Here is a 19178-nt window from a genome sequence, read left to right as displayed (position 1 = left end):
GGGTATAGTGTAAAATTTATCACCACCTGACACAGTTCAGCTTTGTTAATGCTTGAGTACTTCTTTAAATTCCTCGCTTGTATTTCCTCATACCACAGATACGTTGCCAACCTACTGTGATAAATCAGAGTGCCATTCAGGGATTAACAGTATGATAACCACCCAAACCTGAAATTTCCAACTAGGGTGAAGCACATAAATGGGTTAGGATCTGTAAAATAAGCTGCAAGGCAGCTCTGCAATACTGCCACACCCTGGAACCGCCACGCTATGAGAAATTGTGTCACCCCCAGAAAATCAGAGGCAGGATTAAAAATAGAATTTATTTCTGCTTTTGGACTTTCTTGCTCAAAAGCCGCCTGTCGTTTTCTAGGCCAACAAAACGCTACAGTGGAGCTGACAGCATCAAAGGCAGCCAAGAGGAATCAAAACCATCAGTCAAACAATGAACCGTGGATTGAGCCTGCAGAAAAAAGGAGATCCCTGTGCACTCCGAAGACAGCGATGTCCTGAGCAACCAGTGTCTTACAACACAATTTAATCATCAAATAGACCGTAAGAACATCCACACCTAGGTCCAAGCCCATGTCTGAGCCCTCCGCACTGCTTGTACACCAGCGGCCGCCCAGACCGGGCTCCCTGGCACCTCGCTGTATGCCCAGGTGTTACTCCATGGGCACGGACGCTGTGGGCATGCTGCGGGCATGCTGCAGCCCAGGCCACCGACACCCCTTCCAGCCTCAGGTCTTCTGGGCACAGCACAGATTTAAGATCGCTTCTTCATTAAAGCAGCAGCAGCCACAGAGCCCTTTTGCTTTTTAGACTGCCATAGTAAAACTCACCAGGCTCGTCTGGATTACCCCTGTGTCCGTCTGATATTTGTGAAGGAAGAAGGAAAAAAGCCACTTCCCAGGACAGACTTGCTTTCTTCTGCAATTCTGAATAAATAAACACAGTAAAGAAGTAGTGTTACAGGTAAAGCCAGCAGTAATAAATGCTGTAATGCGAAAGTGAATGGCTAAAACAATCCAGGAGCCCTTTCCTGCTGTAGCAGGTGAAGGCTGCGAAGGATTGTGGTAGTTTGCTTTTATTTAATGGGGTTTGTTTAGTCAACCACTGTGCAATGTCTTCATAAAACAAAACCATTTTACTGACTTCAGCCAGGAAACAAACATGGCCAAGGGTTTACAAAAACAGCAGCTTAAATTCAAGCTGTTGTGCAAGTTCAGTGTTTGAAGTTATTTGAAAAAATTGAGCTAAACTACCAGGTATTTGGCAGTTTGGGAAACACCATGACTTAATTAGGTGCCTGAATGTACCCAAGACATGTTCTGGGAAGACATTCCTCATTTACCTGTCTCCTGTGCGAACTGCATTCATAGTGGAACTTCTCCCTAACACTTGCAATGCACTTTTTTGTCTTGAGAGGGTCTAAGGCCTTTTAACAGTTTTTCATAAAATAAGTCACTACTACCCCATCATATTTGTATAACATTACTTCCAACATTTAAAACTGAGAATCCTAACCAGCTGGAAAAGTTCCAAGCTGAGAAGCAGGAGGGTGAATGAATGCATTTTCTTTCTCAGGGATATTAGGTGGAGATAAATGACAAAGATGCTTCAGAGCAGACCAAATTTCAGACAAAAAGTTGTGACTACGTGTAACAGTACTGAACTAATTTATACTGAACTCAGTTATACTGGAAATTAATACAGAATTACAAAGGTAGGAGTGAAAAGATTTAGAGTCCTGACTAAACTATGAAGAAAGCTGTAAAATCGTTCAAGCCATGGATGCATACAGCACAGGTGCATCAGAAGATAACTTCTTAACTATACAGAAGTTATTCCTGTAAAAAACCAGAGGCAACTTCTGTATGCAAAGGTGGTTGTGCTGTCTATCTTGTGAAGTGTAAGAACCAAAAGCATAGCATATATTTCAAAAAAGAAAGCTATTGTAAGAAGTCCCAGGTCTGGTGTGCAAAAATGAAGTATTTTCTGACTCACAGACACCAAGGTGCCATTGATCAATACACTCATTGAGTCTGATTATTCAAACTGCATTATGAATTCATACATTAAATTGATTTTGAATCTGGGGCCATTTGAATCCTGACACCTGCATCTGATTTTGTTTTGGCAAAACAAATCAATTGTTTTAATACCCGTGAAATTTAGCCTGCAAAAATTAAGTTCACTGAACACATTTGGATTTCCATTGTAGTGCAGTACATCAACATTTCGATAAAATTGTGAAACTTCAAAAGAATGGCTTTAAGTGTGCTTTGTACAGGAGGGAGCAAGTCCTTTCCCCCTGCCAGCAATATGGAAAGGAAGCCATCCCACTCATTTCACTAAGCTCAACTAGGGAATCCTTCAAAAAGTTAGGGATATAGCAGAGGTGTCTGGTTTTGCAGGCTGTGCTCCTCACTGCCAGGCTGTCTGCTGCTTGACATCTGCAAGGCCATGGTTTGTTGTATTTAGTGCAGTTTGTCCATCACACTTCTGTAGGGCCCTTCAGAGTACTAGACCTGAGACCCACTGGTAGTGGATGGGAGGGGAAAAATTTTAACAACTTCCTTAAAGCCTCATTTATGACATTTGTACATGTGTAAAAACAAAGATTATTCAGGGGTATGTCCATGGGTTCTTCTGGGCAATGCTGAGCAGGATGTCAGATCTGCTAAATTACACATTTACATCGTTCCTTACTGATTGCATCAGACAATCCATACAACCTACTGCTTAAGGAAACCTTTGCTCTTCAAGTTACTCCTTAGTGATGATAAGAGGTGGCTTATTTAAGTTTTGACTGATGGACATACTCCTTTGCTGCATAGCAATTACTTAGATTTCAAAAATCTGGTATCAGAAGCAGCAGGCAATGAAATAGTATTTTGCTGGCAGCTAGATTTTATATGCCTCATAAAAAGTAATTGAATAATTCAATACATTTTAAGGCTCACTGCAGTACCACAGAAAGGGATCACTGGTTTAAAGACAAAGAAAAAAAATACTAAATCAAATAATAATATACTTAAATACACACTAACATTCTATTCTGTATTATAAAAGCATATTAGAAAACATATCAGAAAGCATAAAAAGCATATAGAAAGCATTAGAAAGCATATAGAAGTGAGCACTCAGTAACAAGTAAAATCAGAAAATATACAGAGAATAAAAGGAAAATATGCAGAGAATAAAGACAGAAGGATTTAAAAGAAAGGTCTCATTCAAGAATTCATAGCTGAAGGTTGAAGGTGCAACAATGAAAGCATGATTTTATAATCCTCCTACGTCTTGGCATTATTCTGAAGTAAATGTACAAAGGCATAAATAACTGAAGAGAGTGTGATCTCTCTGATGATTAAAGTGATACAACACTGAGTTCAGATATAGGGTGGTCTGGGTTTAGGGAAAATAGGCCAGTGGTATCTGGGAGCACATGCAGCATTCATCCTCACCTGACACAGGAAAGGTCTAAGGATTAGAAGGATTAAGATTAAGGAAGACAGTTCATGCATGAAGAAGACTACAACCACGCTGGCTAACACCACACACAAAAAGACATCTGCATACCATGATCTGCATAACTGCAAAATGTTTGCTTCATCAGCTAACGGATCATATGCGTGTTCTTCAAAACACTGCATTCTGTACCTCTTCACTCCTCTGATATTTCAAAGACATGAGTGTTTCTAAGAAATTAAAGTAGAATATATGCAAATGTGTATAAGAATTAGAAACAACAAATACTTTGTATGTGCAGTGAATATTTTCAAGGGATTGTTCCCCTTAATCTTTCCCTTAGGAGACCAAAGCTCTATTATATCACAGCAGAACACCATAATTCAAAGAAGTCTTAAGTCCTGAAAGGGCAGTCCAGTTTAAACATGAGCAGCATTTCCTCCTGAACACCTTTCTGGAGACAGCCCATGCCAAGAAGTTCTAACCCCAGTCCAAATATCCATTACCTTTGGCAAGAAGGCAAGGAACATGACTTTATCCTCTCAAACTACAAATCATTCACAAAATACATTTGGGGCTGGTCTTTGCTAGACAGTTAAGTTACTGAGCCAATATGCTCAGTACTCAGTGTGGACAAGGACCACTGCATTCCTCCACAGCCAGCTGTCAGCCAACACCACCATAATACAGGTATTCACAGAGACCTCCTATAAACAAAAAAAATGTGTGGTTTTAATACATTAAGCTTTCACGCTTATGCCAGCTTGGGAAAAACTGATCGTACTTTAGCCAGTGATCACCTAGTTACTCACTGTAAAATTTTTAAATTGCATCTGGACTTTGTTTAGTGTTATTTAGGTTGTTTTTAAAGGCATTTTGTCCCATCTGTTTCTGTACTTGAGACAAAAGCCTGGAATTTTAAATCATAGTCATTAGCACAGCTCACCAAGGTCATGTTCTCACATAACCTGTTTTGCTCCTGGTAGACAGTTCTAAGAGCTCAATTGCATGTACTGACTCAGCTCCCTTTTCTTCCAGAATAGGATGTTAACATAGGTAACAGCATTATTTTTGCTTGTAGCAAGATATTGCTGTTTACCATGGGAGGGTTTGGCAATAATTGCTTCTTATGTAAACAAGTAGAAAAGAACTATGCTTTCTGGTGGCCTAAATAATTTTATTAATTCCTTGAAAATATGCATAGATGTAAAATCTTGGCCCTGATAAATATTAAGTCAGTACACACTTAAAGTTCTATTTCCTCTCTTATGTTAAAGTAATAAGAGCAATAGTTCTGTAGTATGCTGATGAGTTAGAAATGTCTGCAAACTATAGGGCTGGTTTAGTGTACAGTATTCTTAGAATAAATTAGAGCACTATTTTTTCAAGATTTTAAGTCTGCAATAGACAACTAGATGGGTGATACTGTAATTAACAGTGATATAAATGTAAGTGAATAATGAATGTAGTTACTGAAATTGTGGAATATCTAATCAATGTGTGAAATCTGGATGCCTTTAGGATTTGATCAGCTAGAAGAACTGTCGCTAAGTGTCGTTTGCTTTGTTCCTGCTGAGGCAAAGTAAGGATGACACAAAAGACTGAGAACTAATATTTATTAAGAAACTAATTTTAAAAAGCTTTAAACTCTCATTATTACCTCCTTATTTTTCTTGTGCAAGGGATACCAGATTTTATAGCAATATTAAGTTTTCTCTGACTATCTCAAAGAACAAAACTCCTGGGAAAAAAAGATGCTTAACTAATCCATCGTTATTTCTATCTTTAACAGTTTGCAACACCAATTAATGAAGCCCTTTATATTTTTTTATTACTTCATCCATCTCCTCCTCAGTTCACAGCACTGAAGGTAATGATCAACATCACAGTTGTTACACTATGAAAAAAGCAGTTATTTTTTAAGCAAGAAAAAAATCCAGCCTGCAGTTTGATTTTAAAAGTTGATTAGTACCATTCTGCAAATACACAAAGAATCATGCAGTGTGGAATAGATTACACCCCATCGCAGTTATTTAATAGTTTGATGTAATATATAGTAACAGCTTTTGCCTGGAGGAATACTAAATAGTTCTTAATTCTAAGGCACCAAATGATCTCCCAACCTGCTGGAAAGTTCCCAAAGCATTTCTTGCCCTCACAGTCAGCCTGTAGTTTTCCTACATTTCATTTACCAGAGTAAAGTACAAAAGAAAAACTAGTCTTCATCTAAAAAAGCCCCCAGCAAATAAGACATCAGTGCTTGTGCAAACAAAACCTGAAATCTTGACAGGCTTTGAATCCAGAATGCAAAGGATGAAATCTTCAATTCACTATTAACATTTCTTAGATTTTCTGTGGCGCAAGTAAACATTTTTTTTTAAATCTAGGCTTACAATGTGGCTTTCTAAAGACACTTATAGCCTACAGAACCCAGTCCTTCATTTAGAAGACATATATATATATATATATGCTGTGATATCATGGGAATTGGCTAACCTAAGTCCTAAAGAAGTCATGTTTGAAGTGCCAGATGCAGAGCAGCCCAGCTGTGCCCAGCTGGAAACAGAGGCAGGAGAATTGCCACTGGCATTTCAAAAAGGTGGCGTTATATTTCAATGACAGCTTTTTTAAAAGAGCACAACAAAACTGGTGCTGGGGAAGGAGAGGCCAACACACAGGTAACGCTCCTGTTGAACTAAAATTTTCGGTCCCCTGAAAATTCAAATTTTTCCCTTCCTGCAAGAACTGTAGTCCTCATGTACAAATTCATCTGGAGCAGGCTGTTCCCAGGACATAACTCACATGCTGTGACTCAGCTGCCATAACCCCTGCTCTCCATCACCTTTGCCCTTTATCTTCATCGCTTGTTGTGGCACATGGAACACAGCCCTTGATCTTACAGCAGTTGAACTAGACTAGGATCAAAGTTTAGAGACTGTGAAATTAGCATGGGAGACTCCAGCCACAAGGAAAAGGCCTTTTCATACTTGGAAAACAACATGCATACTTCTGCTGCCATGTAACTAAAAACATAGTTATGGTTAGACACATGATGATGAGTAACAAGGATACAGATTACTAGCTCTTGAGTGCACAGAGATGTGTTCATGCCATCTGAAATGCTGACAGTGCCAGGATTCATCGCTTGCTTTTAGTGACACCTCCCCCTGCATGCTTTTATTTTTCCATCATGAGCTAAAATTTCAAAATGTGACAGTAAGAGCTAGTTATGGATGTCTTGAACTGACAAAGAAGTGGTTATCCACAGAAAGTTGGATGTATTTGAAAAACAATGGGAAGTTCATGCATCTGTATCCCACCTCATTGGCACTAATTGTGATCATAGCCCCTCTTCATGACATGTTTAATGATCACCTCTCAACGGCTGCATTCCCTGCCCCTTAGCTTGGCTAACCGGTGGCTGACCCCTTGTGCTGAAACAAGACAGGGAGAGGAGTTAAAGCCAAGTCTGCTTCTCCAGCTCTTGGTGGCTCAGAGCAGTTCTTGCTGTTGGTTTTCATTCAGTTCTTCAATGGGTGATGGAAAAGATGGGATCGTGGGCCTTTGATGTCATTCTCAGTGGTAATTCTGGGACCTGCAGCTTGTGTTGGCAGGAGGACAATTCTCACTGGGATCAGTGGAGGCACTGCTGCTCCCCAAAGCCAGTTATTTTAAGTCACATCTAAACAAGGAATTATCAGCTTAAGATCAGCCTTTCTCCCCTGCAGCAGGTTCAATTAGATGCAATACTTGGTAACTAAAAAGAAAATTACATCCCTTTTGCTCTAGCCAGACTCCTGTTGGCTTCGGTGGATGTTGGCTCCTACTGAAGAATTCCCAGCCTGGCTATAGGTATGTGGGTAACTACCTGTGAGGGTGATGTGCCCTGTGCGCCTGTTTGCATAGCTGGATACCAGCCAGGGAAGCACAGCAGTCTCATTTCAGACACTACTCTGCGTGCTAATTACTGCCATCCTTGCCTGCAGGAGGGATGGTGACTCCACACCATCTCTGTTACCACCTGCCTGGCACCACCTTGCTTTCTGGTGGTAGTTATTTGCCTTCTCCCTAGCTCATCCCCTGAGCAAAAACAAACATACACATCCCGACAAAAACTATCACCAGACTCTTGACACTTCACAGCCTGTCCCATGCATGCTCGTTTCCCTCCTTGCTGTCCACACTCCACATTTTCAGTGGGTATGTGCTGGTTTGGCCATCGTGTATTTAGTAGCAGTGTATCTGCACCAGCAGTTTGCATCAGGTACGCTGCCTTAATCCAAGCAGAGGCAGAAAGCCCATTGCAGACAAGGTCATAGAAACATGAAAACGCTTGCACCAGGGAAAAGAAACAAAACCAAAATGCTCTTAACACAACTGTGTTAAAACAGGCTATGTTATGGGTGAGGGGAGTTATCCATCACTACGTCACCTATACAGTACTGTTTACCATTAAATAAAAAGATTTACATACCAAAATAAAAAGACATACTGTATGTGCTAACAATCAAATCCCAACATCTTTATTTTTGCCAGGCCTAGCTCAGGAAACCTCTTGCTGGGCTGGACAGTTAAGCACCAAACCAAGGCCCCAACAGACATTTATACTGTCAATACCACCGGACTGTGACAGCCAGCTCCAAAGAGTGACACCAGGCCCACCTTTTCTCAGCACCAAATTAAAGCAGTGTGGGTAAATCCCCCTCCCCCCACAAGTCAGACCATTTCTATTAACACTGGTCAGGTGAGAACTTCACTCTATATCCAAATACCTCTGGAGTTCAGGTGGATGCGGATCTAGGGCTGACACTCAGGTCTTATTGACATCCATGGTATTGCTCCTCAGCTTCCTCACAGCTTTACTGGCCCACATCAAAGGCTGCGGCTCCACGGAGCATCTCCTCTGGCAAGCCAAGCCAAGCCAAGGTAAGCCAAGCCAAGCCAAGGTAAGCCAAGCCAAGCCAAGCCAAGCCAAGCTAAGCCAAGCCAAGCGAGCTCATCTGGAGCCTCCTTCTCAGCTGCTGTGCCCTCAGCCCTGGTTAACTCCCTCAGCTCCTCCAGCTCACTCTGGGTATGTCCATCTTCTCAGCCAGGTTTCTGAAATGATTCAGTTTAGGAAATAAATAAAAATGGAGCTTCCCCCTTGGGGGAGAGGCATGAGCAACGGGTGAGCAGCAAGAATACCAGCAACCTGCCGTCACAGCCTAAGACTGTCATCACCTTAAATTCCTGTAATTAAGGCTGCAATTTAGCATCACTGACTTAATTTGTTCAATCCTCATTCACTTGCTCTTATGGGAGGGGAATGATCCGAAAGCAGCTGCAATCATGGCATTGGGTCACCGCATTCAACTATACAGGGGCTTTGGATGTGAAGTCAGGTTCCAGATTTGCACGCTTCAGACTTAAAAGGTGAAAACTCCAGCCCAGACTCCTCTCTAGTTCTTTGTGCCCATTTCTTTAGTTGCAAAAATTTGTATGGAATTGATGATGAATGAGGAAACTTTTGAAGAATCTGACCAGAACAGAAATCCAGGTGAATTTTGTGTATATATATATTTTGAAAGATTTCACTTAATTTCATCAGTATTGCTATACTAAGCACAATACTTTTGAGAATCCAGGTATGCACTTCATATAAAAAGGTGGAACAAGACTAGGACTGATGGTGAGAGTGTTGGTGGAACTAGTGCACATTTAAAACATAAAACCCTTCTCTTCAGTATTAATTTGATCTGGGATATAGCAGAGCAATGACAACCCTCAGATTGCTTTATACACCACTGAGTTAGACTTCAAGTCCTTTATGAGAGAACTAAGAAAATTCATGAAAAGAAAAGCCATCATTCAAAATTTCTAAGAGCTGTTAGGAGCAAAAATTAGCTACAGAAAGTTCTATCATTTTACTACATACATGCACACGCATATATAGATGTACATGTATGTGTGGAACTGCTTATGTACTCATTAATTAACTTTTTACAACTCCCATCTATGGTAGCTCCTTTGCTGCGAGCCCCTAACCAAAACCTATGGGTGGCTGCAAAGCCCTTTTCAAACATTAACAAGACCTGGACATTATGTTACAATTATCTTTATTTAAGATGTTTATAGATTATTAAAATTGGAGATCTAGTGAACCATGCTGTAGAGAGATCACATTATACCTAAGCTCAGCCTGCTCTTTTAACCATACCACTTACTTCAACAGCCAGTATGTTAAAACGTATTGCCAGTGAACATATAACAGAAAGTTATTTTTCTGTTGAAAATGTAATTGCAAGTTATCCCAAGTAATAATGAAAAACGTTAGCAGCACCTGCGTTACATCAGATGTCAGGCCTGGTGCATAAAAAAATGTACCTCTGTACCATTCATGATCAGAGAACAGACGAAATGATACAGAGGGTTGGCTGGTGTTTTTTTAATAACTTCTGGCAACTGGGTTACAACTCTGGACAGTGGCCAAGAGTGCAGTTTTCACTTGCAATCGAGGCTACAGCTTAAAACAGAGAAGGAATCGAATCACCCTCTCTGCAGTCAGGGCTAGAGAGGGAACAAGCTTGCTCCTGGTCATGGTGGAGCCCAGGAACCATGACTGGGGACAGTTATACATTACACTCCAATTCATTTGCATGTATTTTTTAAATGCAAGTGATTAAAACCACAGCTGTCCATCTGCACTCCCCGGTGACAGATGGTTTTGCCTTCTCACAGATTAAAGCCAATCAGTCTCCGTAACCCATTGAGACCATTGCCCATCGATGTCAGTGTCTGGTTCAGCCCTGTTCTCACTCCACCCATGGACTGCGAGCAGCAGGTGACTCCAGCAGGACACCACCTCGGCAAGTGAAATCTTGATGCCCTCATAGATAGGCCAAGCTGAGGAGGCTGTGCCTGGCTGCTTCTCCACCACCATGGGGCAGAACAGCCCCCCATTGTGTAGACAGGGTCAGGAGTGGCATCAAGCTGAACAGGAACAGTGAATGAAGCTGAAAACATTGTACCCAACAGCTTTGCCTTTGAGGAGCATCTTAAATCTCAGCACACAGCTGAAATTACGCCCTTTTATGAATACCAGATTTTTTGATGCAACTGTGCAAAAAGTGCAATGGCACATGATTAGCAATTTTACACAGAAAGAGCCAATTTCATGCTCTTCTCTATTTTTTCCAGCTCTTACCATCTTACTGTGAAATCCTACACAGCAAACATAGCAATATAGTCAAGCAGTATTAGAAGAATATCCTTCCAATACTGAAAAGGATACATGACATATAATGTTAGCAAAATTGGTAGTAATGCCATATGAGTATTAAGCATGTCAACATTAATATCCAGCTGCTGTCATGAAGGACTGTAAACAAATAGTGTAATAATAATTTTTAAAACTGTGGATTTCCATGCAGGTATCCAAACCAGTAACCTTTTCTCCAAAGGTTTAGAGTGTCAGGCTATCATCATACAAAATCAGGTGAAGAGATTCTTGTAGAAACAAGACATGGGGTTTACGATTCTAGTTTGTAAAAAAATTCGTTGAACTTCAATGTTGTTTTATGTTGTTACATTGATACTTTTGGTTTTGTTCTTTCAAGTGTGGATCATTTTCTTACACGCTTTGTTTTTTACTAATGTTTTTCTATAAACAATATCTGTTTCATTTTCCAATCTGCTATAGAAAAGATCAATTATGGAGTTTATACCAGCTTTTAAAACAACAATTATTGTCTAAAGAAGGAATCTAGGAACTGTCTCTTCTATGAAGGTAAAATTCAATGCTTAAAAAAGGAGACTAAAAAATACTTTTAAAAGTTGGTGACAATATCACTTACTAGTTTTACCTCCACTGACAGCACGCCCAGGCTGAGATAAGAATCAGAGCTTTTCACACCCATGAGTGGTTTTCTCCAGAGGGAGATGAGCTTCTCAAGATAGTATGGGTAGGGATACTCATCTTGCAGTGAGGGCCAGGTTTTCAGCACTGGATTAGACTAGGAAGTTCAGCATTTGCTGGGATCAGGCCACTAAAATACCTTATTCTCTTCTGCTTTTCACAACAGTGTTTGTACAGATTAGTTATTAGAAGTGGGGGTCTCAGGTGTCAGACTACAGATCAGACCCACTTTTACCTGGTTAAAAGGACTGTGAAGCCAGCAGAAGATCAACGTTTCCATTTGAATTTGGTTTTAAACGCATGAGGGAAGTTTTTGCATTGTCAGTACCTACAAGTGGAATCTTCTTGAGCTGATTATCCATTGGCGCAAGTAACTTCTCCCAAGGTTACTACAAGTTTTTAAGACTGAAATGCTGCATTCCCATAGGGTTTGTGGCATAACTCTGAAGTCCATCATACCTCAGGTTTCTGTTTACTTCAGCAGTATGCATTTTCTCAATGGTTCCTAAGACATCTGGAGTGGTATGGGACTTATCTGGGGGATGAGAAAACTTCAAGTGCTTTGTTCTGAAATGTCCAGTCTCCAAAGACAACACTTCCTGAAAGGCAAAAAGGTCTTGAGAACAGGTTCCTGTGAGGCTTGCAAGAGGACCCTGAGCCTGGAAGTCAAACAAACAAGAAACGCACATGGTCTATGAGGCAGACTGGATCAGACATTTTTCCTTGAGCCCTACAAATTTCAGATGACCTCCTGGTGACTCCTCACTTCCACCTCATGTAAAGCTTCACACGTAAGACTGAGGATAACATGCTGTCTACTGGGGGAGTTGAAATCTTCTCAAGTTTTCCTGCTGACTTCAAGATCCTTCCCCTGGCACCATATGTTTTCAAAGAAAGAGAAAATGCTACAGGTGAATGCATTTCAGCCTTCTCTGCTGTTCGCCTGATTCAAAGCAGATCTGAATTAGCTGCATCAGATATATTTAAGAGTTGTCATATACCAGGAAAGGACACATTACTTTGGACTTATTTCTGTAGTGCTTCTCAGGATGGATGCCTTAAAGGGTACAGATGCTTGGTCACTGAGCAGAATCCAGAACCTGAGGATAGCGGCTGGGGAAAATTATTGATGTATCTACATTTTAATTCAGCTTAGGGATGCACATTTGAACTGAATTTCCCAAGCATAGCAGTAACAATTAGTTACAGGTATGATTTGTGACAAGTAAACATTATCAAACCGAAGGACTAAATTCCTAGGTACAGCTTCACTTCACACCTGGGAATAATGCTTATCACACGACTGGAAATGGAGCCATTTCATCCATAGTAGTTTGGGTTCAGTGAAAACTGTGGATACCAGTGCCCATACTGCCTTTTCAACTCACCTGTAAGCTATTCAGCATACCTTGACTCCTCAAAAAATCACAACAGCTATTTTGATTTGGCTCTGTGTGCTTTCTCTTTCCTTCTCACTGTTTGTGGCTGAAGTTTCAGCTTTGTTTTCTTCTCCTCACCTTCCCACCATGCTGTCCCCACCTTACAGAGGCTCTGCACCGCAATATAAAGGACACACTGCAATTCAAAGGCCAAAAGTTGCTAAAGCGCTTATGCAAGTTAATTACTGTGCCTGTTTAATCCCATGTAATGCAGATTAGTGCTGTCAGCTACTGTTCGGGGAGCAATAGATGTAGCAGGCTGGCTCATCAGCAGGGAAACCGCTCCCTTCAAGAGTGGCAGAGTCGCTTAAAGTGAAGAGAAGCTGACCAACGCTGGGAACAGAAACCTCTCGCGCTGTTCCCTGGTTGCTGTCAGAATGTAGGAGGCAGACACAAAAGCTAGATATGACACAGGCAGGTTTAAAGAAGGTATCACACACCTCATTTCAAGACAAAATTGTCAGCTTTGACCCCATGTCCCGCTTCTGCACATTCAGATGAAAAACCTCTGAGTTTCAGAGAACAGTCCCACAAAAGACATCCCTACGTCAAGACATGAGCCACAGTTAAGTCAAGCCACTAGCCACTATTTTCATATCAAACCAAAAAACCTAACAGATGCCTCTACCAAAATGAATACCAATAGGCCAAAGAAAGCTGTCCAGTTTGAAGGGCTAGTCATCCCTACGGGCAGGAGAAGGTGGAAAGGTGGAGGGCTTCCTGGGAACTTCAGCTTCTCACAATTTGAGTCCAATCTAATTGGATTAATTTACAGTCATTACTTGGGTAAAATGCCCTTTGTCATCAATGTGTGTTTACATAGGGCCTGCTTGTTCCCCAAAGAGTGCAAATATAATGTGTTCAGATGGGTAATTCCAGAAATTAAAGGCATGTAATATTTCATGATTTCCAACAATACTTTTCCTATTCTGGAAGAGTAAGTAATACTGGTTATCTTGATTTATAAGTGGCAGCAAGGACTACAGCATTTCATACGACACCATTGGTAACTGAGCTACAATAATAACGCCCATTTCCTCCACCCATGCATTATATGACAGTTAAGCAAATATTTTCCACCTCAGCAGATTTTATGGTCAAATTACAGACTTTTCTCTTTCTGGTTCACAGCTGACAAAACTTTGTTTGATGGAGGTAGTAATGACAGAACACATGATAAGGCTGTCTACTGCTGGCTGAGAGTCAAGGCAGAGGATATTAAACTTCCATGTTTTAAAAGCCTTTCTTATTCCACAGGACTTACAGATGCAGTTATATATAAAATATATATAATAAAAAAATATATAATAAAACCATATTCCTATTTTGTCCTTCATCAGCAAGCCCTGAAGCTTTTCATTTTTTTCAGTTTGTGTAAAAGGGTAAATCCTTACACCTCACTGCAGTATATTTGCGCACCATCTATCATCTCTGTATGGCGATGGTAGCAGCCATCAATGCTGTGGATCTGCCTCTCTTTTGCATTATTTTTATATATTTTATATATATATATATAATATTTTATAAATATCATTATTTTTAAAAAGATAATTAAATATAAATCACATATTTCTAATGTAAAAAAGTATTGATAAGTCTTTTGTATTCTAAAAAAATGCGATTTTGCAAACAAAAGAGACATGAGATTAAAGGAGGAACGAACACCTACAAACTTTTAACCTCGCACTCAGCATGGTTTGGCTGTTACCACAATGCCTGAGGATCAACAAGTTTCTCTTAAACCTGCAGCCATCTACCTCATGCTGAAACTGTTTCCCTTAAAGTCTGCCTGACAGCACCCCCATGTGCAGCGCAGCAGTGATGCTTGCAGGACCGATGCTCACAGGTGAGCATGCACGAGTCTGGGCAGCAGCCAGAGATGTTCCTGCCTGCCAGTGGCTGCCAGCAGCTGAGTTTCAGTGACGACTTGAGTTTCAGTGATGGCTTGAGGTAAGATACCAAGCTGAGATGTGGACATACATCTTGTCCTACCAGCTCTGCCAAGGGAGTGCTGACGCCCTTCAGGGAGATGGGGCAGGTGGCAGAGGGGTGATGTCTCAGCCGCCATGGCAAGACCTGCAGCAGCTCAGGTACTGGAAACCCCACTTCTCTGCTTGTCCCCAAGGACAGTGGGTATCCAAACAAAGAGGGGGGTTACCTCTGACTTCACAGGAAGGGAAAGCAGGCGCACATATCGGTCAATCATTAGCCAAATCACTCACTTCACACAGTACTGGAACAGACAGTTGCAAATGAGGAATACAAAAGCATCCCACAGAGAAAATGTGGCAAGTACAGGACAGCACAATGGGGGTTAGGAGAGAGGCTCAAAGGGATAAACACACAGAAAAATAAACCCTGATATAACATAAACAAGTTTCCAACTTGAGAATATTAAATATTTTTTCACAGGATCTTTTTTTTCTTTTAGTCAAAGATCAAAAAGTGATGATACATTTTAAATAGCTTCCAGAGCAGCAACAGTTGTGATACCTTTTCTTTACCTTCCTTCCTCCTCCCAGCCTCAGGAATAAAAATGTAAAGCTACAAAGTCACATACAGAGAGAAATTTTTCAGGCTGAACACTGAACCAGAAGGAAAAAAGATAGGAGAAGATGAGATAGTAGCAGGGAATGAAGGCATTTGAGCAGCAGCACCTTCCTTAGCACAGGAACACAAACACGCCAAGTCCAGAGCACTCCAGAGGCAGTCAGTGCACTAAACTGTACAAAGCTTAAGCAAGCATCAGCCTCACAGGTCCCCCAAGCAGGAGCAGCAAGACATACTCACCTCCTCCGCTGTTCCCTCTCATGCCACCTGCCTTTGGCTGCTTGCTGGCGAAGTGAGGAGACCAGGGAGTCATGCCGCAGCCAGGCACTGCAGACCACACACACACGGCATGGCAGGGAACCCCACCTGGGCACCATTTCATCCCGCTTTAGAAGTGGAAGCAAGTACATGCCTAAATCTTGGCACCCATAGACAGAAATTCAAGAATGTCCCACCCTCTCCTGTCCATTGGTACAGAGGACTGGTAGTTGGCTTGTTTCAGCACCCCAGAATACTTACATATTTGTGACCCTAGTGACCAGGTTAAAACCAAAATTCAGCACCATTTTGAAAGTTTCTTCACCGATGTTGGAAAAACCCAACAAAAACCACAAGATGGGCTCATAAGAAAAGCCTGATTTCCAGGTCCTAATTTTCACAGATTCTGAGGAGTCATACTTTATATTGGCTTCACTTGGAGGTTTTTGCAGTGAGCACTTCTGGAAATCTGCCTTGCACACACCTCTAAAAATACACTCTGGCGAAACACAGCTGAGCAGCAGGCCTCTCTGTAAGGCTGGTTAGGGGCAGTGCCTTAATCCTCCTGCTGTGCCTTCAGCCTTATGTTTCTGCCAAAGCACCCGCCTCTGTTTGAGCTTCTGAGTGCCTGAAAAGGTACATGCATCTACAATTAACTGCCTGAGGTGTTCTTATATAGAATGGTTTGGGTTGGAAGGGACCTTGGAGATCACCTAGTCACAACACCCCTGCCAATGGGCAAGGACACCTCCCACTAGACCAGGTTGCTCCCAGCCCCATCCAGCCTGGCCTTGAACACTGCCAGGGAGGGGGCAGCCACAGCTGCTCTGGGCAACCTGTTCTAGTGCCTCACCACCCTCACAGTAAAGAACTTCTTCCTAATATCTAATTCAAATCTCCCCTCTTTCAGTTTGAAACTGTTACCCCTCATCCTATCACCACACTCCTGATCAAGAGTCCCTCCCCACCTTTCCCGTAGGCCCCCTTTAAGCACTGGAAGGCCACTGTAAGGCCTCCCTGGAGCCTTCTCTCCTCCAGGTTGAACAACCCCAGCTCTCTCAGCCTGTCCTCACAGGGGAGGTGCTCCAGCCCCCTGAGCATCTTCATGGCCTCCTCTGGGCCCGCTCGAGCAGGTCCGCGTTCATCTTGTGCTGGGGGTCCCAGGGCTGGAGGCAGCACTGCTGGTCTGTACGTCTGTAACCCCAGCACTGCACACGGTACCCGCCCGGCCGTCAAAGCCACCGATTCTACGGGCGTTGAGCTTTCCTAGGGCAGCGCACCCGGCGGAGGAAGCCACGGCGCCGGCAGGACGGGCGCCCCGCCCCCAGAGGCCCGCCCGCCCCGCGCCGCCCCGCCCCCAGCGGCCCTTGCCACCCCCCAGCGGCGACCCCCGGCCCCGAGCGGGGCGCGGCGGCCCACCACCCCACGCAGCTCCGACCCGCCCGCAACCGGCCGCGGCGCGGCGGCGCCCCCTGGCGGCGCGGGCGGGCGCTCCGGTGCCGCCTCCCGCGCAGCCCGTGGCCGCCCAGGCCCCGCGGGGAGCGGCGGGCCCAAGCAGAGCCGCGGGCAGCGGCGCCCCTTGCTGAAGCTGCCACAAAAGCCGATACGAGGCGGCTTACAAAAAAAGCTACTTCTAGACGGTCGAGGCTTGGGCCTTCGTTTATCAGCACAGGGGCGCCTGGCCTATCTACCGCAGCACGCGCGTAGCGACGCAGCAAGGCGGCAGGGTGAGGCTCGTCACGCACCAGCCATGGCGCCGAGCCCTCTTCTGCAGCCAAAGCCAGCCTGGCACCCAGCCACTCTGCGCCGGCTACCGTCACTGCGGCCACCGGCTACCGTCACTGCGGCCACCGGCTACCGTCACTGCGGCCACCGGCTTCCCCTCAGGGTCAAGGCCCCGGGGGAGGGAGTAATATCCTCACCTGAAACGCGTTTTTCCAGAGCTGAACCGAGGTCACGGGTAAGCAAGTAGCAGTGGTCAGCGATGCTCTGCGCGGGGCGTGGGGTCCCTACGAGCAAACAGGCACAACTCAGCCCAGCCTGGCATCTCATTCTTGCAGGGGTGCGAGTAGCCAGGCTGCTCTGTGGTGACGGCACTCGTTGTTTAAACAGGCCTCTACTGGGCAGGAGTAATTTGGGCAAAACCATGCTTTAAATAGAAAAATTAGGTTTTACTTTGTACATAGGCAGCAAAAAAATTTAGAGAAACAGCACAACTTTTAGCAACAAATAAAACTTTTAGGTTCTATTTAAATGTGGACTTTTACTTCAATGTGTTTTAAAGAACATATATGTCCATACTATTACAGAAAACACTATGATTCATCTCTTTACTGGACAGTCTCTGCCCTACAAATGGTTAAAGAGAATGCCAGTTTTCCAGACAACAAACCTATCCTCTGTATTTAAATATTGCTTGCTGACTGCCAAAGGAAAAGATTAAACCACTGTTGATTCATGTTGCCCAAGAGAACCTCACAGCCAACATGCTGGGCTCACCCTTTGTCTCTTCATTAAATTTTATCATAGCCATTCAAAAAACCAACGGGGCTCTATTCCTGTCAGTAGGAAATTCAACTGAAAATAAATTGCACAAACAGGAGGTGTTGTTTGGCTAACAGTTGTAATTGTTACTACTGTCCAAGACAGAAAAGAACCCAGGTTAGACATTGGCCAAACCAAGCATAAAGAGTCAACAAGTATTTCTTGATCCCAGCACGCTTTAAGGGAACCTCTTCCTCTTGCACTGCAAAAGGCTCTTCCCAAGGTTTTGCTATTTGTGAAATTTGCTGTTACGGTATGGAAGGCAACCACAAAGGATATGGTTCTTCACCTCCTTTTAGTTGATTTTTCAGATGGATGTGTTTCCACAGCATATGAACACATCAAGTAAACTAATTTCCTCCTTTTTCTCTTCTCTTCCTTTTCAACAGCTCTGTTCTGAGAAAAGACAAGGGACTGCTGGTATCTACAGTATAGGCAGTGCTCCAGCAGTTCAGCTGACATGAAATTGATACCAACCTTAAGAAACATCAGCTGAAGAACCGTCTAAGTCCTTCAGGCCACCCGATTCCCTTCAGAGTCAACTACTTGGGCATGGAGGGAGCATCACTTACCTATCACAAGCAGCCATGATCAGGATTAGTGCTGCTGCAGCACTTTGAGAAGTGTGAAGATTCAGTTGCTTTCCATTTCTCATTTTTCTCCATTTCTTGCTTTACATGTTTAACTTGCTTCTATTTAGTATTGCAGCAAAACCAGGATGTGATGTGGATCCATTGATACACCATGACACACCTCCCATTTACACCCACAGAGGTATAATGACAATACTTCAAAGCAATCCAAGGCCACGTTTTATCCATTTTTCCCCTTTATGGTATACTGAGATGCAAGGTGGGATTGTTCCATAAAGAAAGTATTAAAACAGTAACAAAACACGATTAGCTTTTCCCAGGCTTGGGACTTCATACTTGTCACTGCAGCTGTTAGTATAAACATTGCCATGCTTTTTAAAAACCCTAAATTTTTTTTTTAAGATGGCTGGTTTTCCTCTTCCTAACAGA

The sequence above is a fragment of the Leptosomus discolor genome, chromosome 7 (genome assembly GCF_034619465.1).
Source record: "Leptosomus discolor isolate bLepDis1 chromosome 7, bLepDis1.hap2, whole genome shotgun sequence".
Lineage (NCBI taxonomy): Eukaryota > Metazoa > Chordata > Aves > Leptosomiformes > Leptosomidae > Leptosomus > Leptosomus discolor.
The sequence above is the reverse complement of the archived record's forward strand: the minus strand, read 5'-3'. Positions refer to the sequence as shown.